The sequence below is a fragment of the Chiroxiphia lanceolata genome, chromosome 3 (assembly GCF_009829145.1).
Source record: "Chiroxiphia lanceolata isolate bChiLan1 chromosome 3, bChiLan1.pri, whole genome shotgun sequence".
Taxonomy (NCBI): Eukaryota; Metazoa; Chordata; class Aves; order Passeriformes; family Pipridae; genus Chiroxiphia; species Chiroxiphia lanceolata.
This window is the reverse complement of record NC_045639.1, coordinates 56,600,190-56,628,100: the sequence shown is the minus strand read 5'-3', so window position 1 is coordinate 56,628,100 and position 27,911 is coordinate 56,600,190.

Below are 27,911 nucleotides of genomic sequence, written 5' to 3'. Positions count from 1 at the left end.
CATGGAGTTTTATCCCTTCTCTTAGTAGAAAGGCATCGTTAAACACAATATTTTCCCTGTCATGTTAAGGTCTGGGAAATAATGTAGGCTGTGACTGATGGTTTCCCTGTTCTGCTGTAAAAAGTGGACTAGTTACACAAGTGCTTTAGGATATTTTAAATTTTTCTACTGTTTTGCAATTGAAACACACTAATTCAAAGCCAAACTCATTAATATTTGTCTTACATCAGGGATGTCATGCTTTTTCCAGAGAATACTTTATGCATGCATTGGGGTGCATATTGCCTGCCCGATTCCCATTGTAAAATGGAAAACTTTAGTGCTGTCAAGCACCTATATAAGATTCAGGCAACTGAATGGTTAATAGGTAGAGTAAATATACAAGGGAGGGGAGATATTCCCTTTTGCCTCTTTGTGACTGATTATGCCAGTAGTTAATGAATATTCTTATACAATGTTCAAGTCACAGTGAAGTATGGTCCAAAAAGAGAGGCTAAGCTCCAAAACATAGGCATGTGAACTCAGAATTGATCATCTAGGCTTTTTTTTTCTACATGTTCTATGCAATCCTCTATATTATAGCCCATATTTTAAGGCAAAGTACTAAAAATACTGATGCCATAATGATCTGATTGTTTTTCCCTTTTCATACCCACTCCTTTCAGTGATTTAAGTTCTTGTAAATGCATTGCATGCTCATCTGTTATTGCAGGTTCTCTTGCAAGGATATCAGAACAAGCTCCATCTTTCCTGTCACTTTTGATAAGATGCATAGAATTTGGTCTGCTCTAGGTAATTGCTCAGACTGTCTGAATCATTGACTGCTCAGTGCATTTTGACAGCTATGAGACAGGAAGAGGACCACAGTTATTTTGCCCAAACTCTTATAAGCATGAGTGAGACAGATGGTTATTTACATAAACCTTGCACCTGAGGAGAAACTGCCCCATGCATTATATGGCAGTTCTAGATTAAGTTTTCCTCTTGACTGATGACAAAGTCCATATCACAAATCTGTTATGAGACTGAGAGCACCTGAGGCATTTCAGGGCATTTCATTCCAAGACCCAGCACCTCTCTGTGTCTATGTATCTATCTACTTGTCTGTCTACCTACTTATCTAATCTTCACCAATATATTGGTATCAGTTTTAAACAGCACCTAACTTCTCATTAAAATAATTTTTATCTAGCCTTTCTTACAAACTTGGAAGTGTCTGATTTTGCATGGATCTAACAAATCATTTGGAGTTCTCTGGAATTAGCAAGATGTCAATCCATTATTTTTCAAAGCACAGAGATGAACTTCAATAAACATGTCATGTTCCTCTGTTCTAGTACATATATATAAATATCTCCTAAATAGGGTAATTCAAGTTTTAGCTTCATTCAGAAGACACAGATACAATGTAGCAAGCCATACTGAACTTTTAAAGGTAGGAACGACTTCAACTCACCTCTGTCTCTGTCTTGTCCTGTGAAGAACAGACACTTTAAAATGGAACGTGTTTTAGGAAGGCCTTTTGATGCTGTTTTCTTGGTGGAGTGTTTTTTTTTTTTTTTTTTTTTTTTTTGCTTGTTTGTTTGTTAATTTTTTATTATTTCATCAGTATTAGCCACATTCTAGAAAAACACTTGGATTTTCCTAACACATCTTTCATAAAAAATGCCTAGGAGAAGAAAATCATTCAGAGATAACCAGTAATAGAAGGAAAAATACAGAATTTGTTACAGAAACTGCCTATGTAGAGGCTATGGAGTTCAGCTTAAACCTCTTTCCTTTCATACCTAGAGTGCATATCAAGCTGAACTAAAATGTCCTTAGTTTCTCAAATTAAAAAAAAAAAAAAAGGGAAAAAGGAGAAGAGGAGGGAGTAAGGCTAGCAACCATATTCCTATATTTCTACATAGAATGCTTATTATGCTATCTATCAGGACTTTCTTATGTATAAACTTAGTGCGGTACCCAGGTTGTCTCATCTAGATATCAATGCTAGCTGTCTGGAATAAGTTCTACTAAAAAACTGGCTTGCTGAGGTCTTTAAAACCGATCATTACTGAATTTCTCTAAGGGAAGCTGAGTCCTCTGGGAAATCTGGCCTTTGACGTAGGCATAGTGACATTTGTACACAAGTTAATCTATGGGTATGATTTCAGTGCTTGGTGTTTTCAGAGCAATGGTTCTCCTCTAACTCTGTACAATTTGTCCTTTGCACTATAGTACTTTTATTTTGTTATTTGATTCATGCAGCTCTCAGTGGCTATTCCAAAGAATGTCTGCAAGGTCATGGGAGTCTTTGCTGATTCAGGAAAGACACATTTCATTGCAAAAGGCTGCTTTTATTTTGTTTTTGTTTTCCAGCATGTACGCATGGAATGCTGTTGTGGTTGTTTCAATGTTTACAAGATATTTCCTTCAGTGATAGTTTCATTTCTGCCAAAAGAAAAGTTAAAAAAAATCCATTAATGAGCTGACAGTGCTTTTAGTACTGCTTCAAAAGGAGAGGGGATTCTCGTGTGCCAAACAAATGTTTGGAGCAGTCTCAGACAGCAACATTTGTTCTGCAAGGGAATGAGCCACAATTGGACACTTTGGCTGATGAATGTCTAAAAGTACTCAGATGATGTAGTATTCAGAAGGCCAGCCTGTTTCCAAGATAAGTAGCCTTTCTGCTAATGCGGCAAAAGGCTGTGCTCTACCTAATACAAACAGAGGGAAAATCTCCCAGCTCAAGGTTTAGGACACTTAGTTACAGTGCTTTTGGCAGTATTGTGAAATTGGGAGTATTACATGTCTTGGCTCATCAAGAAGGGGGATGCTCTTGACAGCATAGAGGCACATTCTTGATGTTTGTCAAATTTTCTGACACATTTTTATCCATTTTGAGACAGCGACAAAAATGTTACAAGCATTTTTGTAAAATGTTAGTCTCATTTTCGGAATCTCATAAGAAAATGACAGCAAAAATTGAAAAGTGGGATTTCTTGCTTTCACAGGCACTATGCTGTCTGAAATCATCCCCAAAAGAATGACTATGAGCCAGGAAATAACAAATACACTTCAATAGAAAGCTTCTAAAACATTTATCCTCTTTTATTCTTGACTGTTGCTCTCTCTTTCAAGAAAATTTCACCAAGCATGGAATTCTGCATTGCGTTTTGAAGATTATTCAAGGGCACAGTTGCTTTTTCTGGTTTTCACAAGCTTGGGCTTGTAGTTCCCGTGTTAAGACCTGAACACCTGAAGTTTCTGGCTACATTGGTTTTGTTCATGCAATCTGGGTGTTGTCTTACCTTTTAGATAATTTACCTTTCTGTTGCGAGAGGTCTTAGCAATGGGAACCACAGACCTTGGAATTAACTTGATGTTCCCAACAAGTACAGGAAGCTGATTACACTTAAGAGCATGATCAGGAGGGAATTATTCTGCGGACTCCTCATCCAGTTCCATCTGGGAGAAGTGGTCCTGTGCACTCAGGACAGGTTTGCTGTTCCATAAGAACAAATAATATGGATATTCTTGCTGATATTAAGGCAATTTTTTTTCAATTTACTCCACAGATCATCCTTTGAACCCATATCTCATCTAGTGTTAATTGATGTAGCTCTGAATTTAATTAAACTTTGGAAGCTCTCACTGCCTGAGAATCTGTCCTGTAGATTGCTTTTGGAATAAGCATATAAGGTTGATCTATCCACAATTGCAATTTATGCTCTAACTGAAGGTAAATGATGGCTATTTGGTGATTAATATCCTGTTTTCATGCCAAGTCAACTTAAGATGTGCTAACTTAATTTATCATTAACTAGCAGTTACTATGTAACTGTAATTATAAGAAAAAACACATAATTTTGACCTTTGAGCAATCATGTGGGCAGGCCATCCCTTAAAGTTTGCCTCTAATTTTCTGTAAAGCTAGCACTTCCTTTTCTGCAAAAGGAGAATTACAGGGAAGTGGAGGCTGGAGCTTTGAAGGCGGTTTATGAAGCTGAAGCTGAGGAGGGACACTTTCAGAAGGATCAAAGACAGTAGCAAGACAATTCTTGTTAGACAAAAAAATCAATTTATAATTATGACATTATCACAGTGCAAGAGGGTATATGTGTGTGCGTATGTGTGTGTGTGTCTAAGGGGTACTGCTGTGTGAATTATCAAGTGAAGGGCAGATGGGCTAGTTTTAAGTCCCAGGGACCCTAATGTGAAAATGCTGTGCATGCAGTCAGTGTCCTCATCAACTCTGTCTCTTTTGGAAAAGACAAGGAATAGGGCTGCTTTAAACCTTTCGTGGAGTCCCTCTCTGAGCACTGCTTGCAATGGTATGATTCACTGCTGCAGTGAAAGAAGCTTCAGCAGTTCTTTCTAGGCCGTGCAATGGGTTCCTTATTGTGCAGAACTGCATTTTGAGAGTCATTAAGATGAACAGTAATGTCTGCTCAGATGTGCTATGTTTTGGGGACAAAAATATTCTGTACACGTGTTCTCTTTTCAAATAAGAGGAGAGCTCCTCCAAGAATACGAAAGTTGCCTGCTTCAGCTCAGAAAGGCAGTAAAGAGGTGAGATTGCCTGCAGTTGGGTCCATGCCTGTCTATTTCCAAATGCAAGGAAATTATAATTTTTTCAAATTCCCTCAGGCAGCAGTAACCAAGCCAAGTTGGCTCTAGCCAGCCCTTGTTTGTAAAATGTAATTCTGTGGTAATGAGCTGGTGACAACTTGAAGAAAAGAGTCTAAACATCCTAAAAACAATTCCAAACATGACTAAATATGAGAAGGAAACTTCTAATAATTGCTTCATGGGAATAAAGAGTGCTACATAATTTATTTTCTAGATAAGAATATATGTATTAGGATTCTCTTCCTTTCTTTCCCTTTCTGCATATATATGTAGCTAAGTATGTAGCTCTATACCTGTTATCTGTCTCTCCAAATGACCTAGATTTCATGCAGGAGCTAGCAGTTTTGTCATTGTTGGAAAAAGCAGAAATTGAAGTCTTAGCCAATACCTGACATGACCACAGAAGATGCTAGCAGATTAAAACTGTATGTGTGATGATGTATCTGCCTGGAGATTTTTATGTTATTTTTATGCTTATTTTGATTTCACAATTTATGAGACTTGCGCTAGGCAACAATGCAGAAAAAAATCAAATAATATAGAAGATTATTGTACTATTTATTTTAACAAATAATGAAATAATCGATATATTGCATGCTAGGTGGAACCAAGCCATTGTTTTCTCTCCAAGAGAATCAGCTGTATTCCAAAGCAATTTAAGACACTTTTCTTTTTCTGATGCTTTCCTCTTACCCGTCTGTGTCTCATCCACCTAAGACAGTGTAAATTTATTGTGTTCCTGATGTTAAAATAAAATATCTAAGAGGAAGGGAATTTTACGTCAGTCTAAAACACTATGAAGAGCTGCGGCAATAATGCAGAGGACATCACAGTATAAAGATGTAATTTCTTAGAATGTGAACACTGGGTTTTGGACTTCAGTATCACAGCATCCTCCATGCAGCCTTGTTCTTTGTCCCAAACCACTATGGCACTCGGAATGAGTGTAATTTCTGTCAAAACTATGTTTGTTTGGGGTTTTTTTTGTTGTTGTTGATTTTTTTTAACTTCTCGAACAGTGAAAAAAGGTTTATAGAAATCTAAGGGTTGGTCTCAAAAATTTTCAAACCGGTGCTAGACTTCAGAAACAGTTTTCCAGGAGTCACTGTTGTCTGTGTGTGAGTGAAACTGTGCTTGCATTAGCTGTCTTGGTTCAAAGTAGATCAGGCTGTAAGACAGCTTGCCAGAGGTTGAATCTTAAGTGTTACCTGTTAGCAGCTAAGCAGGGCACTAACACTCAAATCCTCCTATTCCAGCAGTAATCACAAGCAAGTGTGCTTTTAGTGGAAACCTGATACCCATCTGGGGCACCTGAATTGCATGTTATTAATGATCATATTTTAAGGAAGTTCTTGTATAAAAGAATTACTAAGGAAGCATATGACAACTCATTAAGCAGAAATTCAGGCTTCCTTCTGCTTTCTACAGCTTGTCCAGTGCCCATGTTTAATACTTAGGAGTTCCTTCCAGAGTAATGGAGGAGAGGGGCAGGAAAGGGCATATTTCAGAGTACACTTGCAACCTATTCCTTTTACTATAAACCATTTTTTTTCCTCTGTGAGAATTATGCTAGATAACTCTGATAACCATTCCATAAGACCGAGCTGGATTTCTAGCATGGTAATTACTCTTGTGGTGGTTTGCAGTGAAAGGTAATACAATGTGGTGAGTGGCTATTCACTGTCTTTTCACTCAATATAGCCTTGAAAGCTTTTTACGGAGTCTGAGAGAGCAGAAATATATAGCTGGATGTTCTCAAACTTAGAAAAACAAAAGCAACAAATAAACTCTAGGAAAAAACGAAGACTCAATTGTAAGAACCTTTTTAGCCGAAACTGGGTTGGCCTTTATGGTCACTGCAATATTAAAGGAATAATAATTTCAAGCGCTTAATGATCTGGTATCCCAGTCCTATCATCTTTTCCATGGTAGTCAACAGTAAATTCATTAAGAGCCTCTTCTTGACATTCTGAAAGTGCCACTTAACACCAAGAGTGATGTTTTATTTTTTACAGCACTGTGTTACAAATCTATTCAAATTCCAAATATCTATGCCCGCTGTATTTGTAAGCACATGGATTAAGGGGAGCTATACCAGGCTGCATGAATGTGTTCTGCTTTGTTTTGTTGCAGCAAGAGAGCCCGTTCTTTGCAAGGTTGATATAAGAAATTTTTGCTGTGGTTGTCTGAGTGGAGAGATGAAGTATCAACGCTTACTGCTGATGAATGCATGTGCTCAGCATAGTTGCTCTCTAAAATCTGCTGATTTGGTTTATAGCTTAAAATCCAGTATAGCATGGGGTGTTTTTCCTCACATTGCTTACTCTTATCCAGGAGATGCAGAGTCTTTTACACTAGTAGGTTAAGTAAGCCTCACAAATTCAGTGTTAATACACATCATGCAGCAAGGTTGGAGGGAACTGCTTGGGGACAGCTAGTGGAGTCAGCAGCAGGGCTGAAAGCACTCAAGGAGCCCTCTGAAATAATCGCTTTTATCTGTTTGGCCACCACACTGCAGTAAGTGCTTGTTTAAGTGCTCAGATGCTGTTGAACCCTGAACTTTCAAAGACAGCAGGACAGCAGATAAATGCTGAAGAGTCCAAGTGCACACATCCATTCTTTCAGCAGAGGGGAATTAACAGCTAAAGGGTTAATGGCATCTGCTGGAAGACCAGCAGCAGTTGAATGCTCACTGCTTCAGCCCGGGGGCCTTTCTCTGAGAGACTTCAGGAAAAAAAGGCCAGGACTCTTTGAGAGAAGCCAAAAGGTACAAACAGAGAGGTTTCTTTTGCCAGTGTGGCAAAAACAACTGTATATCTATTCACATTGTTTGGGGAACTTTTATTCAGTCGATTCCAACCCTCTTGATCATGCTGCTGCATGTTCAGGGCTAACAATTGCAGAGCCAGTGGTGGCCACTGTGTCTGGGTTGTGCCCTAATGCTGCCAGACATGAGAAAGAATCCTGCAAGCCCCTGTGGACAGCACTGGCTTTTACTGCTTGCAGAGATATTTCCTTTATGGAGAAAAATATTTTTTACTCTCTCTTTCATTCTTAGAAATAAGAATTACTCAAAGCCCCTCCAAGAGGGTCTGTGTTGAGAAGGGACTGGGTAAATCTAAGCCCTTGAGTTTGGGAAGGAGTAGGCACATGATGTTAATAGCACCACTTGCTGTGCATTAAATTAATCACGTATGTATGTCTTTCACAGAGCCAAGACTATGACGAACTGTCAGACAGTATAAAGCAGAAAAAGGGCTGATTTTACAGTTGCTGTGGATGCCTGATATCAGCTTCTCTGGAAACATTCAAGGATATTTTTGGTTCAAGATTAAGAAGTCACCAGATAAATTATTAACCAACTGAATGCTACTTATTTTATGTACATGAGCAAACTGCACTATTGAAACAATATTCTGCACTCAGGGCTGTCAGTGGATATTCACACATTGTTCTTAATGTGTTGCTTCTTTCCTAAAGCAATATCAGTTTAGATGTTTTAAACATGAACCTCATTTTACATCTTCATTTGCAGCCTTTTTTTTCCAAATATTGACAAGATGTGAATTTTCTTTCTACACTGAAGCTGCAGCTTGGATTCTCACTCTTTACCTATGGTATTGTAAAAAGTGTGCCATTATACTGGTCTAAAAATGCTAATAAAGGTGGTGTTAATAAAGGTCTTAATGAGGTTTGAGCCTATGCAGACTACCTGCAACAGACTAAATGCTGCCATGGAGTTGTTTTATGCAACATTTTTGGGAGTCTGGCTTAGATTACCTAAAGAGTTGTTAATTTTAAATTTGTTTGGTTTAAAAAGAAGGAAATGCAAACACAGAGGAGACAATGCCTTAAAGTAGATAAGAATGCCAGGTTATTCTTATATAAGAAAAACTTCTGTATCCTCATCTTCACCTCCAGCTGGATCTCTGTGCAGAAAATTGCCAGGCAGTTTAAAGACTGTTGAAATCTTTACTAAGACTGCCCCCCACCCCAGCTCCTGAATGTCTTTTGATAGTTCTCTGCAGCTTCCTAAATATGGCTGTGAAAAAAAATATAATGAAGCAAAAGAATTCTCCTGAATGCTCCTGAATGACCTACTGTGCTGCACAAGGGAAGGACGGCCTGATTTTATCATGCAAGGCTTTCCTTGCTCTTATCTTAGAACACGTAATGTTTCTTTTTTCCACCTACATATTGTTATGGTGATCCCTGGTTTCCTCCCCCTCCTTCACCCTTCCCTCCCCCTCCCCAGTGTCAGTAAAGCCAAAGGGAGAAGGAACCTTTAAGAAGTGGTGTAATTATTAACAAATTTTGATGTTGGGAAGGAGAGCAACCAAAGTATTTCCTGTTTCCTATAATTAAGGACTCAAGACTCATTTCTGACACACACACATGAATGCATTGTTTATTTTTAATGTACTCTCCATGGAATATAATCTGCTGCTTTATTTCTATATCTTAGGCCAAATTCATAATTGGTGTAAACAGCTGCTGCTCAGCTGACAATTCGTAAAATGGGGGCAGAGGAAAAATGAGGTTATAAGGTTTCATCTGCTTACATCAGGAATGCATTTGTCATATTTGTTCTTCCCTTTAACCTCCCAGTGATCTTGGGAATAAGACCAGTGGAAGCAGAGGAATCTCTGAACTATAACAAAGCAGAAAAATTTGGCCTTGCAAACTCAAAAAAACTGGGCAATCTGTATATCCATGGGGCAGGTCGTGGACATTTGGCTACAGATACTAAAGACGAACAATTCCATACATCCTGCTAGTAAAATTTCCACACACTCTGTACAAGCTGGAGCCTGTATAAGGAATCTAAATCTGTAAATACTGAGGTGGAAAAATGAGATGCTGTAACTTGGAATGACCTAAATAATTGCATTGGAAGATTCCCATGCAAGTTGCTGAACATACCATTGGAACTCAATAAATAATAAACAGCCATATGTGTGCTGTTTTCAGTATATTTTACGTGCTGCCTCTGTTTTCATGTGTGTCTCAATACCACATTCTCCCTAGAACAGAACACAGGATTGGTTGAACCACTGGCTTGAACTGTTGCTTGTTTTTGGTCCACACTTGAATGCATTGCTATTGAGAGCTGTCACATCATTGTACAGAAAACGCCTACAACTTCTGTCACAGTTAGACTGCCATTAATGCAGGCTTGGTACTGGAAAGACTAAAGAGATACGGTTTTGGAACTGGGTGCTGATAACTAGCAGTTAGAGGATGACGTGAGTGTGACTGTAATCTCCTTCCAGCTTCCTTATGTTTGGTATGCCCACTTTCCATTTTCTTTCCCATTTGAGCCCTGATATATTGTTTTATATTTCATTTTATTTGACACCAAAGTGTTTGTTTGCCCACTGTGTTGCCTGCAAAGGAACATATTTGTGAGGTTTACTCCTGATAGGAGTCAAATTTGCTCAGCAGTACAAATCTATTTGCAATGTATAAATATTATTCCACTTTAGCAGCTCTTTCACAATATATTTGTGACTTTGACTGTCAGCTGCCCATATTTGACTAATTTCTCCTTACAGTATGTATACTCATTTTTTTGCAGCTGAAGTAATGTGTTTTTCTTTACCCCCAAAGTACTGAAGTAACTCATCAGTAAAACTTGGGCTGCCTTTTCCAATTTAACCTCACAGCAGAGCAGTATCAATTTCATAACAAACAGTAAAAGAAGTTTGAAAGCAGCAAAACCAAAGTGGAGCTCAGTAACTGTGACTCAGCGGCACTAAACTCCATCTCTTTGACTGCAGAATAGATGAAGGAAATGAATGAACTAGTGCCAGCTTGAGATTCTTAAATTAATAAAATAACTACAGCGTGATTAGAAAACTTTGGCTACATAGATAGAAATTTCTCCTCTAGATTTGAGGAGATTTAGTTTTGGGTTTCTCTTTGGATTTGATAAGTGATGTGACAGCCAAGGACAAAACTTGCTACTACCCTGGGACATAGATAGGGTGACGGGGATATTCTGAGGAGTCTGAATGTCATGAAGTACCTTGTAAGAACATTCAGGGATGCTGTGAGGACCTATATTCTGAAAACTCTCACTATTCTTCATATATCGGGATTACTTTTGTTATTAATAGAAATTCTGATCATTTGAAAACTGATTTAGAAGAGTCAAAAATCCAAATCACCAGAGGTCTCTTATTTCCACTATTTTTTTCTCTCAGAGGGTCATTCCAAAACACGTTAATTACAGACACAATACAGAAACTCATGATAACATATTGGGCTGTTTGAATTGTGGGACACAACTAAAACTGAAAAATATCATTCAGTAAAATTACTGGTCATTTTATTTATTCATTTAAGCTATAGTTGGATTTGATTCTGCAAATAGAACTGTTGAAAAGCTGCTCCTGCATTGAGGCTGTTTCATACTTGATCTATTTGAAACTTTGTGGGCTCTTGTTTCATGCAAAATTATTACTATTACTTCCCCACAAAAAAGAATTAAAAGTTTGTGATGAAATAGGAACAAAATGGAATCTTGGATTAAAACGGACAACAGTGAGATTGATAGTGCAGTTAACTTTTTAGACATTTTTTGAAAGCGTGTGCGTTTTCCCACACATGTATCCTTCTTCCGGGGGCCAGCAGTTATGTCTCCTCCTCTTTCATGTGTTGATGAAAAAAAACCCAAACATTTAGAAAGAAAGGGTCCAACAAGATGACCTCATTATATTGGGTCTAGTAAGTTCTAGGTGAAGTCCAGCATTTCCTTGGCTGTCCAGGGATGCTATAGTTCTTGCCACTGATGCGAAGGAGCCTGTCAGAGTGATCTGCTATGTCCCTGCAACCTCATGTATTTCACCTGCAGTTGCCCTGTCCCCACAGTGGCCCCATGCTGTGGGACCTGCAGTGCCAGCCTGGGAGCTGTGGAGTAATGAGAGGCCTCAGAAGCCAAAGGGACAAACCAGCCTGGCACATGGTGACTGACATGGGGAGGCCTCACTGCAGAGCTACCTCAAGGCTGCTTGGTAGGTAAAAAAGTTACTCTACCCAGGGGTGGTGTGCATGCCCTGGCACGCTCTGTCGTGGGAGGAGTAAGGACACACCCAAGGCACAAGGAGTGGCAGGGGAAGGTTTAGTCAAGCTTCGTGGGGAATTGGGAAGGAAGGAGCAGCAGAACTGTGTCTGGGCCTTCTTTCTTTAGCAGAAGAAGTAGTAGCAGCCAGGCTATTTTTTGTGGGGAGGAAAAAAAAGGTAGCCAGTGGTGCCCTTGCCTTTGTATCTTCACCTGCAACTGCCTCCTTTGTGTGTAGCTATATACGCACACACAGACACCCCTACTCTGACACAGTTATGCATACAGCTGGGTATTGCTGGCTGAGTCCTGTACAATCCATCACTGAACAAACAGCATCTAGAGATGGATATTTTAATCCCACGTTAGCTACTCCTTGGTTTCCTCTCTACTTACCTTCTCAAGGTGCATGTAGCTTGTGCTCTGTCTACAGAGAAGTTTCATGAGCTTTACATATACAGATAATTTGGGCATCCTACTTTAAGCTCAGTTCTCTTTGATATACATACTCATGCAAACCTGTTTCACCCATTCTAGGGATATTTGAGCAAGGAAGCAGAACTCTGTTCCCTGAGGGAAATGATACAGCTGCTCTCTGCTGAGGTTAGAGCTTAAAGAAAGTGTTCTCTACTGTTAGTTCTCTCCATTAACCAGATATTTTCTCCTTTTCTTAGTGTTGAAAGAATAATGCTTAAAATGTGGTACTAACATAACCATGGAAACTGTATATGGATATTTTACTTAAGTGTCTTTTTTTTTTTTTAGTAAATTGTAAAACAAGATTTAAAAAATGATTTCATTTGATTGGAAATAGTTTTCCACTGTGCAGAATAATGAATTGTGATTTTCAAAATTAAATGGAGCCCTGCAGCTGCTTCTTCTTTGTCCTTGAAACTTCCAAAAAAGTCTGAATCAAGGTCTACAGGAAACTTTCTTCCCCCTTCCTTGCAGCTGAACTTAGAATCGCATACACACTTTTCTATTTTTACTTTCTGACCCGGGCCCGTTTCCAAATGCGAAGCTGAGGAATTTCTGCACTCCTACATATGTAAGTCCCAGACTGAACTCAAAGGGCTGGCCGGTTTACCCCCCTTTTCCTCCCAGACAGCCTACTTTCATCACAGTACACAATTGAAATTGGAGACCACTTGGGTTTCCTTACTTTGAAAGAGCTCAGAAGGAACCTTTACAACTCCTAATGAAAGGCTGCAGAGAGGAGCTGAAATTAAGTCAGTAGAGTTCACGATTTGTCTTGGACCAGAGCCTAGTTCGATTTATAATGCAAGGTCTATGCTGGAGCCACAGCATCAGGTAGGTTTGGGCTGTCCTGCCTGTGCTCTCTTAGAGCCATCCAGTGCTTTCGTGTATTTTCACCACTCTATAATCCAGTGCAGTGGTAAGCTCCCTTCCTTTTCTCTTGAGGAAGAAAGATGTTGTCAATGCCTTTTGCCTTGAAAGGGATGACAAGCTTGATCTACAAGCTGGGCTGGCGTGGGGGAGGTATGAGAGCAGAGCTCCCTTCCCCCAGCTGCCGTTTGTCTGACGCAGAGCTTGTACTTCTGTTGTTATCAGCTGCTTTGGTAAGATCACAGTGTGCTGGGAGCACTCAGAAGGTTAAAATATGTTGACTGAATTTTCTTCAGCTACCAACGCAAAAGGCTAGCTAATAGCATCACTGGCTGTCAAAAGCAGCCAGCCCCTGCATTTCTCATAGTAATGATACACACTGGACTTTTTCATGGCTTATATACATCATGATACCTGTGCTGTGTATGTCATGTCAAGGGTAGGGACAATAGGCATTCCAGCCAAAAGATTCATCAAGGCTTGCAAACAAACACATGAAATTGCCTCTTTCTGTGAATTACTTGGTTTGTATTGATTTGTGATGATGTATAGAGGGAGATGAGGACTTTCAGTTTTGGACCTTTTTCTCCTGGTCTTTCTCCTGTGAATCTCTGCTTCTGTAACAGATACCCTGCTGTTTGCTTCAGTGACCCCCTGACTGTCTTCAAATCCCATTTCAATAGCAATCTTTTCTCCCTGGCCTCTGACTCCTATGAGTCTGTGTAATAAAACAATCAAATGGTAGTTCCTAATCCTGCCTGTTTCCCATGCTAAGTTCTTCTCTCTAAACCCCTCTTTTCTTGTGTCTCAGCATCCGGTATCTGTGGATATCTAAAAATAGGCCTTACACAGTCATCAGTCCCTCTCCCTGAAAAGTTCAGCTGTGGGGCATTCATACACGGTGTAGGAGACCTCAGTTGAAAACCTTTTGCCAAAGGTGATTTGAAATGATATCTCATCTGCCATGAAAGTGACTTGACATGCATGCTAATCTGGGATGTGTTTTTATCCATAGTCCTGTTGACATTGTTGTACAATATTTGGGAGACATTTGTTAAGCTAGGGCTACATCCAGAAGTATCAGTGCTTAGGTAAGAAAGCTCTTAGATGGAATATAAAGGACCAAGTCCTTAAGCCACCTTAATTATTATTTAAAGCCCCTACTATAAATCCATATTTATATTCAAGGAAAATATAGACTGAAGAAACGTCTTTCTTGCATTTTCTCTACCCTAGGGTACCTTACAGAACAGTCAGTGAGTAAGATGTTTCCTTGGGAAATGAAATATATGCCTTAAAATCCCCTTGTGCTGAGGAGGGATTTTAACCTGAGTTTTGTTCAGTCTCCATAAAATCCCTAGTAGCGAATCTACTGTGAAAAAAATAGTCACTTCTCCTGCTTGCTTCAGTACCAGCGTGGATTTAGCTCTTTATTTCCTTTGTGGTTTATTGCATGTGTCTGTAAATGAAGTGCTTCAGAAATGTCAGAACAGTTCACTTAGATTTTCCACTTTCTTTTTATTTGGTTGAAAGCACTGGGCAAAACATAACCTTTGCTATCAAGTCATTTTAGCTTTCCTGGAACAACTTATTAGGAATACGTGCCCAGTTTTACCAAGAAACTGTAGTCATAAACTAGGAAAAAAAAACAACCAAGGAGAACAATGACATCTACAACAGCAAACTCCTGCCGGTAATCTATGATGAAATTTAACCTCATCTCAGCAGAATGATGTTGTTGCTCTGAGGAAGGCTACCCTGTCTTTATCACAAAAAGGTTCTCAATAGATCAGTTAGAAATATTGGTTAAAATCCTACTGGTACTGGGTTCTGCCTTCATATGTCTGAGGTAAATACATTGACTTTGGCCTTTTTTTTAATCTCAGAGGTCTTACAGAGAGAAAAAATGTTCGGTGGTCCTTATTGTGATCGGCACAGATCAAAGTGTTCTTCACCCAAATTTCCCCCTCCAATCGGTTGAAGGGAAGAGCTTCCTTGGGGCTATGATTGTGTGGCAGCCAGAACCTATTCTCTTTAACTGGTGCTGTATGTGTATATCACAATACTGAACTGTTTTGGGCCAAAAACCTTCATGTATATATGAAACATTATTTTTGTATTTAGGAGTTGGGTAATATGTACTTTCATATGGCACTATATATCTCTGTTAGATGATCCTGGAGATCATCTACAGATCTGCAGAAGTTTTGCCATGCATTCAACGTCTGGGAAAAGGGGAGAACAAGCTCTGCCTGCAGTATTCACAAGCAGCATCGGTTAAAGTTTGTGGACATTCACAGCAAGGAAGAACAGAATTGCAAACTCTTGTGTGAAATTTCAAGGAGGGAAAGAGAAATCCTATCTGCTCTTTTTTAGAGATTCAATTAGATGCTCTTTTTGGGAGAGTAAGATTTCTAGGCCTCTTATAAATAGAAGGCCGCATCTCAGCTTGATTACTTCGAAACAGCTTCCTGCAACCTCCCACTAGGAAGATGAGCAATTAGTGTAATCACAGCAATAAATCAGAGATGCTTAATGCTGAAACTTGCGTAACAACTTTTCTTCTCTTGGTTCTCTACTGGCCTGTAGGCAAAGAACAGTATAATGCACATTCCCATTGCTGAAATCGCACTGTCCAACTGGTCTTCTTTGCTGGATGCAGTTTTTTTGATGCCATTAAATGATCCAACAGAAATGTGGGGTGCTGTGGTAAGGCAGAAGCCTTTTAATATGAAGCATAGTTGTGCAGGTGGAAGTGTTGTGAACAAAATGGAAAGCAAAGATCCTCACTGTGAGTCAATCTGCTAGTAATAAAGGTGCTGTCGGAGAAGTTTTCACCTCATTTTGTGGCAGAAATATTCCAATAACCCAAGGTCAGGAAATATAAACATATTTTTGGAAATCATGGGAAAAAAGGAATGAACTAGCCCCCTCTTTTGGCTAATTGGGAAACAGTAGTAGGAATTGGTATTGGCTAAATTGCGGGTCCTGAAAGTACTCCTACTCCTCTTGTTTATCCATGTAGCTACTGGGCCTTCATTGTAAGTAGGTGTTATTTCTAAATGTAGAATTCCCAGTAAAATCAAGATTTTGCATCTTAGGATCTAGGCTCCATGTCTACAAATATTCCCTGCATCTACTAATTCTACAGCTGGTACCATTTGCTCTCACAGGAACTTCAGAGATGTGTGCAAGATCCTTCCAGCACAGAATTTACAGGAATAAATTAACTATGGGAAGACTATGCTGGAGACTGTTGTGGGTCTGGAAGGACGTTCTGTCACTGCATGGGAAGGTACAACTTTATATAATATTTTTGCAAAGGTTTTGAGGAGAAATGTTTGTTCTAGAAAGCCAGAGAATCTTCAACTTTAAGCCCACAGCTTCCTGCTACTGGAAAATGGCATGGATTGGTGACAAAATCTAGCCATGACAGAATGTATTAATGCTTCTCTGTGATATGCAGAAGTATCTGCAAGTTTTTATAAGTAATAAAAACAGTAGGGTAGGGCTAGTTTTATGCCTCTCTAGTGTAACTGTTTTGAAAAAGATAATTATATCTTGCAGAAAATTTTTGGGAAAATAGTCTTCTAATTTAATCCTCCCAAAAATTTAAAAAAATAAAGTCCTGAAATAGAATTGCTTTTTACAAAAAAAAATTGATACAGTGATAGTGTGTGCATTTCAAATGCATGTACTTAGCAACTTGATAGTATTAAGACACATTCCTACCTTTCAGAAAGACTAACCTGTAAGTGTCCAGTTACTGGGTGTTGCTGAGAACTTTTTCATTAAAAACATGTGAAGTGAGTCAGTGAAATACTAACCTACAATGACCTGCATCTGATACTTTCCAAGTCTGTGAGAGCATTGCAAGAAACCCCCTTGAGCTTTATTTTGGCCATACGAGTGCCAGTTTACTGGAGCACTTAAACATGCCCAGACGTATTTCATAGCGTGGTAGATGAAGCTAAATATCTGCTCAAAAATGTGGCTTTGATAAGGGATAAATAAACTTTCTGCTTGAAGAGGAGGCCAAACTGAGGATAGGAAGGAGGCAGAATGATGCTTCCAGTCCTTCTGAAGAGGTCCATTTCTCTGTACTGGGAAGGTCTGTACAAGGGGATATGCCGTCTAATGGTTGGACAGTTGTGAAATGGTTATTAACCATATAAGTTGGGAGAACCCTGGCAGGAGTTTCCTTGATACAGGATTCCTCCGAGAAATCAATTCAGAGGCACAATAGGGATGTGGTTCTAATGTCTTTATATCTTTACCAGGTTCTGAGACTCTGAATAGAAGTAAGAGAGTGGAGTTCATCAGTTTTTGTCCCTTGTTTAAGTTGCAATTTCTCCAATATATTTGTCTCCATTATGCACATGCTGGGCATAGTGCACCTTGCTGTTCTTTCTGCTGACACTGATCCAGCATCAGCTGAAGGGTGTATAATCAGAGGTTTTTCTTCAGATATGCAGTTTGGTGGCCCCTTGTAGATGTTGAGGACATTTATTTCTCCTGCCTTCATGAGTAGACAAAAATAATATCAAAATAGCAATTCTTCCTCAGAAAAAGCTCAGTGTCTTCCGCTATGCAGCAATGTTGCTTGTAGACTGTATGCTGCAGAGAGGACATAGGACAACTGCCATGACTTTTGCACACTCAGTATTCAATAGGGAGAGTCAGTACACCCTGCATGGTGCTTGGAAGGTCTTTTGAAAAGGGGAAAAGAATAGCAGTGGCCCTCAGCCATCCTGGAGCATTTTCATTTAAAATACTGATGATGGGAATGCAGGACAGTGTTGTTTTCCACAGCCCTGTAATTTCTCCAGTTTCTTAAAAGGTCTATCAGGAGCCTTGCAGATCCTGAAGTTAGTTTTTGTCAGGCAAATATCTTTATTCCAGGCTGCATAATCAGTGTGTTGAATTCAGTGGAAAGAGCCAGGGGAGTAAAATCTTATACTTGCATTTTAACTGAATGCATCCTAATTTAGATGTACATTATTTAGTCTGTGAGGAGATGTCATTTAACCCATGTTATCCTACTCTTTCTTGAATTTACCTTTTGTTGCAGTTTGTCTCAGTGCATGCTCCAAAAGAATCAGAAACAGGCTCAGCAGATGCCAGACATTCTCAAGTACATAGCTACTGCCTCTATCCAGAAAAATACATACTCTCATGTAAATGGGAATAGGTGAGAAGGGTTAGTGAAGTTTTCCTTCCCCACAGTTAAATTTTCCTTCTACTTCTTTGTCTCTTGCTCCTGTGCTAAACAGAAGTCAAAGCTGTATCTGTTCCATATCCCACTCCATTGTCTACCTTCCAGTCTTGCACAATGTGGCAGTTTGAGCCACATTAGAAAATCCAAAATCCAATTTTCAGGCTCCCCCACCCCTTCCCACAATTTATCCCAACACCGAAGAGAAGACTTTCAGGCCAGAGGCTTCTATAGGGGGAAGGGGAAGTGTATACATTTATTTACACAAATAAATATACTGTACAAACTAAAAGCAGCTATATATATATATATATATATATATATATATATATATATTACACTTCTATCAGTCCTTTTAAGCCCCTCCCTTTAACTTTAGTCCAGGAGAAGCCTTTCAAGGCTGATATGTAATGAAGTCTTTCTCTCGTGGGAGTGTTCGGGGCCCCCTGAACACTCCCTCTCCAACCTTCAGCTGTTTACTGAAGTCTTTCTCCTCACCAAGTCCAAGAAGGTAGCTTTGAGTCCTTTCTCCTCGGTCCCATGTGTCATTTCTGCCGTATGATCTCTCTCTCTCAGTCTCATACCTCGGTTCTGTAGGCTGCTGTAGTGTAGCTTATCAGCGTATGCATCCTGGAATGTTGATTCCTCCTCCGGGTTTTCGGCTGTCCTGCGTTTAAATCACTGTGAGGGACATCCTCCGGGCCTCTCTCTGGTCCGTCTCTAATTTTGCCTGGGATTCTTCTCTCTAGCACCGAGCTGTTTTGTTATCAGCTCGTCCACTTGGCTTTGCTTCAAATGCTGAGCCTCTCCTCCACTTTACAGCGGAGGGAAAGAAAAGGTCCCCCTCTACAGCTTAACTGTAGAAAGGGGGGTGAAGAGGGCTTGGCTGCAAGGCCTGCCCCTCTCCTCTTACCTCAGGTGCTGTGAGTTGCGTCCCTCACAAACACTCACTCTAAATGCTGCTTCTAACTCTGGCCTAGGCAGAGTTGGGGGCCACAGGGCTCCCCTTTCTCCCCCCTGGAGGGGGGAAAGAAGGAGCCCAGCCACTCCCTGGCCTTCTCCACCTACACGCAGCAGACACCAACAGAGAGATATGCCAACAGCTTCCGGTGCGGTGTATATATGATTTTGAGCAGAAGCGAACAAGATGAGTGGTGATTTGCCCTCCAGAGAGCACTGCCCTGGCACCCAATCACCTCTGAGCCCCTGACTCCCGGGAGGGGGCCATCTCAAACCATGACACACAAGAAGCCCACCCTAGCCATGTATTGCAGCCCTGCTGTCATTCTTCATCTGACGTAGCACACAGCACTATTCAGTATGAAGGGGAGGACTCAGCTAAACCCACAGCTGTATAATCTAAATGCTTGGTTTTACCACCTCTTAATCGGGTGTGTATTTTCGTGCAATCTCGCTAAGTTTAGTAAAATAGAATAAGAAGAAGAGTGGATGGAGAAAAAGATGTAGAGGGTAAAAAATCAGAAATGTTTGTTATTGCATAAGAATGACCTGAGGTCTTTAGTTTTCAAAAGCCTGAGCGCTGCTTTCCAGTATAAGGCATAGGCCTTTAGTGGAAGGGGGTTGGGGTGGGTTTCTGAGCCAGATCTGACATGGTGGTGATGCCCATAGGTCAGAGTCGAATGGCAAGTGACAGACAAAAGGCATCTGCATCCCTCATTTTATACAGTGAAAAGGAATGCATTTCTGGAGCACAGGTACTTGCTTGAATTCATTATCACAAGAAGATCCACAATAAGGCAGGGTGTAAATTTGATGCTGTAAGCCAGGCCATGAAAAGGACTGATAAAGGACAAATTATTTTTGCATTCAAGGTCAAGTGGCATTTAAAGAATCATTCTGCAGATGCAGTGGAAAATTACAGAAGCAGAATTTTGTTGGCCACTTCATCCTTTTCAGCTCTACAGCAGAACTGGAAAGAGGTGGAAAAAATCAGTCCGCGCTTGTGACTGTTCTGTTATCCTGTCAGCATTTCAGGTTCTTATTACAGGTCTGCCATTTTCTTTGCAATTATTTTAAAGCCTGAGTTTTGTGGGATGTGGAAGTTTGTCCACTCTGAAAATTCAAACTTTGTTCTTTCATGACGCAGGACTGATGATGGCAAGCTTAACTCTCAACAACTTCCCTGGGCATTGAAGTATTTCTCAAGTGAATGAAAGGAATCTCTTACAGAAAGATATGTTCAGATTCCCTGCCCTCCCAGTCTTTGGCCTTTCAACTGAGGCTGCCAGCAAATGATTGCTGAACCCTTGCCAGACAGCAGTAACTCTCGGTCCTCAGTTTATAAAAATGCAAAAATGATATTTTGCTGTCAACCCCTGGTTTATAATAATGAAAAATCAGTGTTTGGTTGTTGGGAATGCCTTATTTATTATGGGCCATGTCCAAATCACTTGAATGTGAAGCTGTGGTGATGCTAATCTGCCAGAAACTGATTCATAAAGGTGCAATTCGCCATACCAGCAACACGTAATTTATGAAGTCTCTTTTTTCAGACCAAAATGCAGGTTGGCCTACTCTGTGGAGGCTGAGAAAGATAAACTCTCAATGAGCAATAAAGTTCAAGGGAAAATAGGTACCTAATTCTGTAAGGCACTACTGAAAAATCCCATCTGTTAATGCTTAAAACAATATATCTTCCTAAATGTGAAATTGGTTCAAACAGCTAGCACACATGTGCTCTCTCTCTCTTTCTGTCATATTTTTCTTTTTTCCATCTCATAGTTAATTTGCTTACTTTCTGGAAAGATGTGGGATTGATATCCAGGGTCAGGACTGGCCTTATCCAGCTATGCAGTAGTGAGTCTGTTCCCACTCCCCCCCCAGAGTCCTCTTAGCATACGTACAGTTAACCTTGGTTAAGTATTGGATATGCAATAGTGTGTAGGCAGCAGAAGAGCTCCTCTAGTTGTTTAGTACTCTGGCATCAGATGAGAATAAATACAGGGCAGGACCTGGCCCTTCAAGGCACTGGCCTAAATCTAGTAACATACAGACTGAAGGTTTTCTGTGTAGCTGACACTGATTTGATGAGGAAACAGCCTGAATGCTTAACAATATATTACAACCACTGACAGGATTTTCCAAATGTTATTTAACATAGATGTGTTAAATAACACGTTATACACATGCACACATTTGCATACACACTGTTGTTTCAAGCTTGTAAAGGCTTTTGTAGAAAAAAGCACTATCAAACTTTGATATAAAGATGAGTAACATGGAAACATGCAGTGGGCTGGATTACATTTATCCCTGTAGTAAATCAATTGACTTTAGTGACCCTCTGTAAGGGAAAGTTTAGCCACTTAGGAATTATAGAGGTACCTGTTACTTTATATCTACTCATAAACGTTTGGTTAAAATGATTTAACATACAATTTTGCTTCATAATTTGTAGGAATGGCTTCATACAGAAGTTTCTAGTTATGAAAGGTCTCCAAAAGCAGTAATGTTTTTATGTCTATAGCTTTCCCAGGCATGTGTAACGTGATTGTTTCCCTGTAAGTTGCACTCATTATACAATGGGAAAATAGTTTTGGTGTTCCTTCATAACCATAAGGACAACATTTAACAATATGTAATTCAGAGGGCACATGTCTCTGTGGAGACAGAACCACATACTTCAGTTCATGACCCAGTATATTGCCAACAGGTCCAACGCTGCATGAAGTGCTCTACCCTTAGGGCTGTATCCTTCCTGCTTTGGGAGGGGAAAAAAAAGTGTGCTGGTTTGAGTACAAATATGGTTTTAATGCCCTAGCAAAAGATGGATTAAACAGCATGTTCCAAGATGCTTTGTTTTTTTCTGGTCCTTTGCTAGCTCTGTCTCAATGTTGTTAAACTGGTTTAAGTGCAAGGGATGAATTGAGTTTACTGTAGTCCCTTAAAACAGCACAAGAAGTGTATTGGCAAACCCAGGAAAATACACATAAGAATATCAACAACAAAAGTGTTTGTACAGTGCTAAGCTTTATGTCAGACTGTATTGGTTTTCAAACATTCTCACTTGCAGCAGGCTAGACTCCCTGCTGATTGTGGTGTAATGAAGTTTACATAAAGCAGGAAGTTAGATTTATTTCCATACCAAAAGACAGTGAGTTGAGAAAAATGTAAAGTCACTAAAATACTAATGAAACAGAATGGGTGGAAGAAGAGCCCCCTGCAGAAGGCCATGTTAATTACCCTTGCAGCTGGGAGATCAATTTGCATATATATTCTTTGAAGCCTGTCAGGTATGAATTGAACCACTGAACTGTTACATTTGATAATCTAGCTCTCCAAAGCATTTTTGCTAAAGATGTTATGTTTCATAGGGCTAGTTATTTTTTTCCATCTCAAAGTAAAAAGCTGTACTTAGATCTGTTTATACAGGAACAAATTGTGTTTATGACTTCCTGGAGTACCAGGTTAGCAACATAATCTCATCAAAAGCATTGGTACTGGTGATTAAACACAAAAGAGATATAGTCAAATAGCCTTGACAACCAGTGAAAGCAAGGAAATTAAAACTTAAAGCTAGTGGTGACAGGCATGACTCAGGGGATAGTTAATGAGTTATGGAGCTTTTCAGCTCCAAGACACATATTCCATTATGTTCTGTACTAGTGGTGACAAAATTGTTGCCATCTGATGGCTGCTTCATGGCCAGAATGAACCTACTATGTGGTCCCAGGAATTTTGCAGGTCCATTTGTTTTGGACCATCCATTACTGTAACATCCTGATGCTGCAAATTTGTTTGCAGTGAATGGTAGCAGTTTACCACCTGTTGGCAGCAGTTTCAAAGGAGCATCAGAGACTTATAGAACTGTTGGAAAACCTTTTTCTCAGTCTGGGTAATCTAGAATTGCCTGACTGAAACCAGTAGAACTGAGGGCTTCCATGGAACAAAACCCATGCAAAGGGAGAAACTGTGCATGAAAATGAATTTTACGCAGGAACAGGATATGAACTAAAGCTTGCTTGTTCTTGTTTAATAAAACTGTGACAATTGTATACTACAGATTTCATACAACTCATATGATCTCACTTTTTCTGATTTTTATTTTTAAAACAATAACAACAACAAAACCCACCAAAAAAACCCCCCCAAAACCAACAAAACTCCACACCAGGAGTAATACATTATGGGAGCTTCAGAAAAATATATGACCCTTAACAGAACCCTGTTCTTTTGAACACAGGTCACAGAATATTCTGAGTTGGAAGAGAGAGACACAAGAATCCTCAAGTCTGACTCTTAACTGAATGGCCCATACAGGGATCGAACCCATGACCTTGGTGTTATTAACACCATAATCAACTGAGCTATGAACCCTGACTCTTCGGATATTTTCTAGCACTGGACCTAGGGTAATAATTTTCCAATAATAATTGTGTGTAATATTGATGTAGGACAAATGATCCATTAATAGTGATCAAGCAACACCTGAGAAGATTAAAAGGGCAGTGCATACCTGTCTGTTACCAGAGCTGGTGTGGGGGACTTCAACTGATGCTTTCATGCTTTCCTTCTGGAGTTATTAATAGTTCTACTTTTCTGAGATTGCTTCTTTGTATGGTTGCCTTAGAGATCATCCCAGGTGTTTATTGTTTTCCATTCCTGAATGGGAAGAGTTAGACTGATCAAGGATGGTCACATCAGGGCATGCTGTTGGGTAAGTGGAGAATACAGTTAATTTGTGTGTCCAGTTTGCTTTAAATTTATAGTTCTGAATTTCCATAACCCATTTGATGGACTTTTCTTGAAGATTTATTCTGGAGGTACAAGAGAAGAAGAACTTACATAGTCCTTAGTGAACCACAGATTTCTTAGCTAACAAATCTTGTTCATGTAACTGGTTGTTACAAGCAGTCTGAGAAGCTCAGTTGCATTTTCTCCTTTCACTAACAATGTGAGCATCACTGGAAAAATGGGACATTTGGGGCTCCCTGATTGATCTAGGATTGAAAAAAGAAGTTGATACTCAGGTTGCATGGAAAATTAGATAGAGTTGCATACCATGATAGAAATGCAAAAAAATCTTACCCTAAGTCAGCTATGAATTGGAGTAATTTCATCTCCCAGGGAGGACTGTCAGGATAGCATGTAAAATAATGGAGTCTTTCTTTGGAGAGAGAGTGAGAAGCTTTTCCTATTATTTATACCTCTCTACATTGGTATTACTGTATTTCCTCACTTGTATGCAGTCTTTCAAAATAAAAGAGTTGGCTGATATAATTTTAATACTCTTTAATATAACAAATCTCTTGCATGAAAGATGTTTATTTAATGATCATATATTAAAGATAAACGTATTCCTTTCTTTTCCTGGCAAATAAAACTCTTCAGGTCTAAAATGAACTGCAGGTAGTTATAATGCAAACCATGCCTAGAAAAATAAACTCCTTCTGTATTAGCTTAAGCTCTTTGAGATTTAATGAAGTCTTACATTTGTTGATCGAATGTGCAAAAGGTGTAGTGCAAGCAAAGCGTTCAATTCATAACAGGGAGAAAGTTTCATACAGCAGAAATCTTATCTTACAATGGAAATGTAGGTAATTATAAGCATTGAGCTTACTTTAAATCTTTTTGAAGAATGTGAATTGAATGCAATAGCCCATATAGAACACCTAAGATGTAGAGCTATTTCTTCCCCTTTGTTGTCCTTTATTTTAGCAAGAATAGCAACATGAAAGTAGGATGAATGTAGAGAAAGTGGAATATGCTTCAAAAAATGTTTGCTGGTGTTGTATTAAGAAGGTTTTTGAAATTTTCATTGTTTATTGCCATTTTTAGAAATACTCTTTGTTGGATTCTAATGATGATTCCACCTGGAGTTTCTTATCCAGAAACATCCCATGCTTTTCCCCCCTGTTCTTTTAGAATCAGTCTTGACTATTTCTATCCAGCAGTTACTTCATCATACAGATTTACTTGCCTGTTGACTTTTTTTTCTCATATGCCATTTATATCATGTTTTGCACCAGTGTTGCTTGTATTTCTTTTATGGTTGAATTTCAACTGTTGCCAAGTATTTGTAATTGGACTGGATTTTTTGTAATAACTATTAGATAGGGCACTGGGTAGAGTGTGCCTAATTAGCCATCTGACCAATAGTGTATTAACTGGAATGAGCTACAGAAAAGAAAAATTGATGTATATAAACAAAGAAAGATAACAACCATAAAATTTTGGCTTCAGATAGGTTTCTTAGATGAAAAGGTTCCTTCCATTTAGCTTTCTTGCCTGCTGAAGATTAACGAGAGGGCATGAATCCCAAGGGGGTATATGAAATACAGCACATGTCAGATTCTGAGGTGAAGAGTTCAAGAGAGTGTCAAGTTTTTCTGATATCACCATGAAATCTGGAAAAAGATGAAATAAAACAGTCAGTCTGAAAGTTTATTCATTTGTTTTGTGTTACAATGACAAGGCATAGAGAGAATGTTAAGAAGCAGTATTTAATAAGCATTTGCAAATAACCTTTACCAAGGGGAATTCAGAAAAAGGGAGGTTATCTGAAAACAAGACAACCTTGATAGCAAATCATAAGGCTTTGTGAGTTCCTTCTTTCCCTGATGGTGACTACTTGTACTGTTGTTTATCCTTCAGGCCACAGCTGCTTTATCAAGGACACTTTCAGGCTGAATTATGGGTGAGATGCTGTAATAATAATAATAACAATGATGATAATGGTGAATATCATCTCTCTGTTCTCTGCCTGTCCTACATTTCTGAGCAAAACCCATTATCTTTCAGACCCACATAATGTCTTCCAACTTTTTAACTTTAAAAAGATATTAATTTATAAATTAATTTCACACTGGCACTGAAAATGTTGAAGATGACTACCTGACATCCCTTTCCATATTACTATTTGTTGACCACTAACTGGTGGTTGTGAGTGAAAAGTACTGACCACTTTCTAGGTGGGATATTAATTTATAAATTAATTTCACACTGACACTGAAAATGTTGAAGATGACTACCTGACATCCCTTTCCATATTACTATTTGTTGACCACTAACTGGTGGTTGTGAGTGAAAAGTACTGACCACTTTCTAGGTGGCCTTTTTGTCAACTGTTGCTGTAAATGTACTAGGACTTAAGTTGATAGCCACATTGTTAGGGTTGTACAGGACATATGCTACTTATAACACATTGAGGTTCAAATATGACAGTGTGCTTTTCCCATCTATAAGAAAAATGTTGGCTTTTCAGTTCTGTAGCCAACTCGTGCAGTTTCTACAGCAGCATTCTATTGTTTAAGGTTGGTGAAAAAGGCCAAGTAGAAGAGACACAAATGTTAAGGTCTAAACTTCTACATCTCCATTTCTTCCAATTTAAGAAAAAAAGACCATAAAATGAAGCTGTTAGAGGATGGGATCACAAACAGAACTGTGGAGTTCCTTTCCAAACTGTGTTGTTTTACATGTGTCAAGGAGAAACTGGACAAGTAACTGAAAGAGAGAAGTATTGAGTGTAATTAAACAGACAAATCACATCAGAATCAGGAAATCCCTATAGCTGACAATAGATGGGAAAGTATAATTTATCATGTTGCTGTGCTTCCCTTTGCATCTGTTTATGGTCATTGCTGTTGACAAAGTTCTGGTTGGACGGGTGTTTTGTTTGCACCAAAATGGCCAATGTATGTTCCAGGATCTTCCCTGTCCCTCTAGTTTCTGCTCTGAACCATGGATACTTTCTTTGTACCCTGTGAAGTCAGTTCCTTTTTTCCTCATAATTCTCAAGCAGAAAACAAATTCCGTTTGTTTTTGTGCTGTTCTCCTGCTGTGTTCTCTGGTTTTTGTGGGAAATCCTTTGAATTCTGCTTAAATTACTATAACTATTCAAAATTCAGGATTAACTGATTTTACTTTCTCTATTTCCTATTCTCCAAGTGTCAGTTCTTTCCTTCTCAATCACAAAGACAATTTAAACAAAACTAATTTCACGTTGGTAGTGTGAACACCCTGTACAAGAGTCCTCCCATTCAAGTGGGATCATCTTTGGTCTGGTAGTTTTGGTTTGTCTGGTATATGATATAATTCACTCCATGTACAACTACATTTTTCATTGTAACAATTCATGTGCAGTATATTGACAAATTACTCACATTATAGTTCTTATAATCTGAGAAATCAAATGCTAAGAGTTCAAGTTGGGAGTAGTTCAAATGCTGGCGTTGAGGTCAAGGATACCTGAAAGACATGGGTGAGAGCTGAGCCCCATCTATGAATGAGTTTTTTCACACAAATTCCTCAGTTTTGTATGTTATTTCAACTTCTTTTTTTCAGGGAAACTTTTCTCAATACACTTTATGGACTCAATTGGCAGGTCAGGGGGAAAACTTCCACTGGTTCCAGAGGTTAAAGAGCTTAACAGATATACTAATGAAATTCGAGCTGTTTTGCTGTCTCAGATATTGAGAGTAGAAAGAATGAGAAGTCGCTGAGGTAAACTTTTATATAGTCTTCTTTATTTTTTTTTTTAAATGACAAGCAAAGTGATAGTTCTAGGGAATTCCAAAGGTGATTATTTTATATGCTGAAACTTGGTCTGTACCACCTTGGATGAAGGCAGTGGTATTCATATCTGACCAACTCTATTGGTATAGGACCTGTGTATTCAAAGACTGATGGAGCAAAGATTGCATGTTTCTTTTG